Source organism: Bison bison, unplaced genomic scaffold, assembly GCF_000754665.1.
Source record: "Bison bison bison isolate TAMUID 2011002044 unplaced genomic scaffold, Bison_UMD1.0 scf7180017864524, whole genome shotgun sequence".
Classification (NCBI taxonomy): domain Eukaryota; kingdom Metazoa; phylum Chordata; class Mammalia; order Artiodactyla; family Bovidae; genus Bison; species Bison bison.
Window position 1 is genome coordinate 4,621,034 of NW_011495075.1, and position 4,663 is coordinate 4,625,696.

Sequence of the window (4,663 nt, forward strand, 5' to 3'; positions counted from 1 at the left end):
CATCCCTCCCCATACCATCCCTCTGAATGTTGAGTTTTAAGCCAACTTTTTCACTCTCCTCTTTCACTTTCATCAAGAGGCTCTTTAATTCTTTGCTTTCTACCATAAGGGTGATGTCATCTGCATATCTGAGGTTATTGATATTTCTCCTAGCAATCTTGATTCCAGCTTGTGCTTCATCTAGCCCAGTGTTTCTCATGATGTACTCTGCATATAAGTTAAATAAGCAGGGTGACAATACACAGCCTTGACATGCTCTTTTCCCAATTTGGAGCCAGTCTGCTGTTCTGTATTCAGTTCTAACTGTTGCTATTTGACCTGCATGCAAATTTCTCAGGAGGCAGGTCAGGTGGTCTGGTATTCCCATTTCTTGAAGAATTTTCCACAGTTTATTGTGATCCACACAGGCAAAGGCTTTGGCATAGTCAATAAAGCAGAAATAGATGTTTTTCTGCAACTCACTTGCTTTTTCAATGATCCAGCGGATGTTGGCGATTTGATCTCTGGTTCCTCTGCCTTTTCTAAAACCAGCTTGAACATCTGGAAGTTCATGGTTCATGTACTGTTGAGGCCTGACTTGAAGAATTTTGAGCATTACTTTGTTAGCATGTGAGATGAGTGCAATTGTGCAGTAGTTTGAGCATTCTTTGGCATTGCCTTTCTTTGGGATTGGAATGAAAACTGACTTTTTCCAGTCCTGTGGCCACTGCCTAGTTTTCCAAATTTGCTGGCATATTGAGTGAAGCACTTTCACAGCATCATTTATGATTTTAAATAGCTCAACTGGAAGTCTATCCCAACTTATGATGACCTCTATCAGCTGGACGTGTAGCTCCTTCCAACTGCAAGCAAATCTATACTTAAACCCCTTCTGACAGTGGGATAGACCAAGAAATGAACTATTATTCAAATAAATAATTTCCCCAACAACCAAATTTACCTTCCCAAATCAGGCAACCACTCCCGTCCTCTCTCAGCACGCGGTCCTTTCATGGGGCCATCTGTCCTCTTGTCAGCTCCACTGACTGCCGCCCGGCCTCATGGATAGGAAACACCTGGCACCCATCCTACACAGGTAAAGCCAGGACCTGTCACAGACACCGCTCTTTCTTTCCACAAAATGCGTGAGGGTTTGACATTCAACAACACCTTCTCACCTGGAAAACGACACCTCCAGCTTCCCAAAAGCTTCTGCCTGCTTAAACCCATTGGTGGAACTTGCTCCAGCTGCTACATATGCCTTTACTAGGAGGGTCCAGATACAAACTTCCTCTTTCATTTTTTAAAGTGTTTAACTGGAAGATAATTGCTTTATAGTATTGTGTTGGTTTCTGCCATATGTCAACATGAATCACCCACAAGTATACATATGTCCCCTCTTTCTTGAACCTTCTGCCCACCTCATCCTACCCCTGTAGGTTGTCACAGAGCACCAGGTTTGAGCTCCCTACATCATACAGCAAATTCCCACTGGCTATCTGTTTCACAGATGGTAATGCATATGTTTCCACGCGACTCTCTCAATTCGTCCTGCCCTCTCCTTTCCCCACTGTTCACAACTCTTTCCTCTCTGTCTGCATTTCCACTGCTACCCTGCAAACAGGCTCATCAGCACCATCTTTCCAGATTCCATATGTATGTGTTAATATATGATATTTGCTTTCTGTTTCTGACTTACTTCACTCTGTATTACAGGCTCTAGGTTCATTCACCTCATTAGAACTGTCTCAAATGCATTCCTTTTTAGGGATGAGTAATATTCCATTGTATATACATACCACAACTTCTTTATCCATTCAGCTGCTGATGGACATCTAGGTTGCTTCCATGTCCTAGCTATTGTAAACACTACTGCAGTGAACATTGGGGTACATGTGCACTTTTCAATTATGGTTTCCTCTGGATATATGCCCAGTAGTGGGATTGCTGGGTCACAGGTAAACCCGCCTCTTTAACACGACTCTTATGGCCTGCATTCTCCCTACAGCTGGACTATACTTTCTCTGTGGGACCTCAGCGTTATCTCTGTATGCCTCCTAACCAGACTGGAACCTGCACTGTGGTACTCCTTTTACTCCAGATGAACATCTGCCCTGGGTCTGTGCTTCTCCCCCATCTTTTCAGATACTGGACTAAACAAGAGCCTCTATCAGTCCTAGTAACTATGGCCACAGCTCTGGCTTCAGGCACCAGGACTGTGTTTATCATAGATTCTTCCACAACCGCCATGCTCTGCTTCCTCCTTTTTGGCCCGTCTTATCTGGTTTCTCCCCTTCTTTCTCAAACGTCTACTGCCCTTAGCAAATCTTGCTCCTCTATCACGGGTCTTACCTTTCAGACCATTCAATTCCAAGACAGGCCACATGCCCCTCCGCCTCCACCAGGTAGGGACAGCCCTGTGCAGCTCAGCAAGAAGAAGTTATGAAAGAAGAGACTTCCACCCCAGTTTTTAAAAATGGGCCAACTGGGCTCCATGTAACACTCAAGAAGTTATATTCAGAGGGAGGAAATGTAAACCCACTGAACATTGTTCACAACAGAGTAGCACCTGTCAAGGACCACTATCAAGTCTCTTTCTGACACCTAAGAACTGAGAAATTACTGACGACTGCAAGTCTATTCTCCAAAAAACCACGTCCTGTAGAGACACAGCCAGCCCAGATACCACCATGGACCAAAGAGACGTGAACCCACCCCTTTTCCTGCACCTTGCCCTTTGAAACTCAATAAAAGACTCAAACCCTCACCCTTTGGTGCCAACACCATTCTACATGCCTGCCCCCTTTCCTCCTTTAGAAAGTGAATGAAAACTCTCTTCTCCTCTTCCTTAATCTCTCTGAATTCTTTCATAACCTGTGTCAGCTAACCAACCACCTGACTGGGCATGTATCTGGAGAGAACAAATTTGAAAAGATACATGCCATCCAGTGCTCACCACAGCAGTAAACACAACAGCAACCTAAGTGCCCATCAACTGAGGAGCGATACAGAAGATGTGGTATGTATGGGAAATGGAATGTTACTCAGCCACAAAAAGAGGGGAAGAATGCCATTTACAGCGATATGGATGGACCCAGCGATTGTCATACTAAGTCAGTCAAACAAATCTAAGACATATGAAATCTAAAAAGATGATGCAAATGAATTTATTTATAAAACAGAAACAGACTCACAGACTTTGAAACAAACTTACAGTTCCAAAAGGAAATGTAGGGAAGGGAGTGATAAGTTAGGAGCTTGGGACTAAAATTTAGCCACTACTATATATAAAATAGATAAACAACAAGGACCTACTGTGGAGCAGGAAGACCTCTACTCCATACTCTGTAACAACCTGTGTGGAAAGAGAGTCTAAAAGAGAGTGGTCATACGTGTATGTATAATTGAATCACTTTGCTACACACCTGAAGCTAATGCAACACTGTACCTAAACTATATTCCAATATAAAATCAAAACTAAACTAAAAAAAAGGAAAAAAATAGTTAAGGACCTTGAGATGAGACTATCCTGTGTTACCTGAGAAACCCCAATCTAACCACACGAATCCTTAATGGAGGAGAACTTTTCCTGGCTGTTGTGGGAGAGTGATGTGATTATTGAAGATGGTGCTGGCTTTGAAGAGGAAGGACAGTGTCCTTGACCCAAGGCACTGGGGGGCCTCTAGAAGTTGGAAGGTCAAGGAAATACATTGTTCCTTAGAGCCTTCAGAAAAGAAGGCATTTTTGCTGATACCTTGATTTCAGCCCAGGAAGACCCATGTTGGACATCTGACCTAGAGAATACTAAGATGATAAATTTGTGTTGCTTTATGTTATGTTTGTGGTATTTTATTAAAGCAGTAATAAAAAATACAATGAAAACACTTAATAAAATCACCAGACCTTAAAAATCGTAAGCAAGAAATAAATTCAGATTGCAATTAGACTTTCCAATGGCAATGCCCCCGAGAGCAGAAATGACAGAAGACAATGGGGTAACTTTTAAAGATGCTCTAAGGAACAAAGTGTGAGACAGGATTTTATATCCAGTTACCAACACATTGTTAACAGCATACAGGTTCATGGTGAACACCCTTAAACCTTTCCTGAGGAGCTCTCCAGACAATGAGCTTCAAAGAACAAAAATGACTAGAGACACTGGCATGAAAACCGCTATGTCCTTAAAATTGAGATTGATAGCATAGGAGAAAGACAATGCAAATGTAAAATCTGAATATTAAAAGAGAGCTTGAGATAAGGCACGAAATATTTTCTCTTAAAAAAAAAAAAAAACAAAACAAGGAGTGTTACCTACTTCTGTCTACTGAAAGGGAACAATGACCAACCCAGGTGTGACATATGCAAGTAGGACTTACAATCCCAGCTGTGTTCTCGACCATTTCCTATGGAGAAGAACCCTAGCATCTTTAGCAAAAAGGTTGTCCAGGTCCAGGCAAGAAATCTACAAGATGCCCGAAACTTGCTATGATACAAAATAGCCATGAATCTATCGAGACGATCCAAGTAGTTTCAAAAGATCTCAAGAGCCACATTGAAGAGCTTCCCAGAGGCTAAAAAGATTTAATTTGAACACCAATGAAAACAACAGATGCATTGTACTGACATTTATTTCCATGAATTTATTATAATACTCAAAAAAGAGTTAATTGATCATTAGAATATT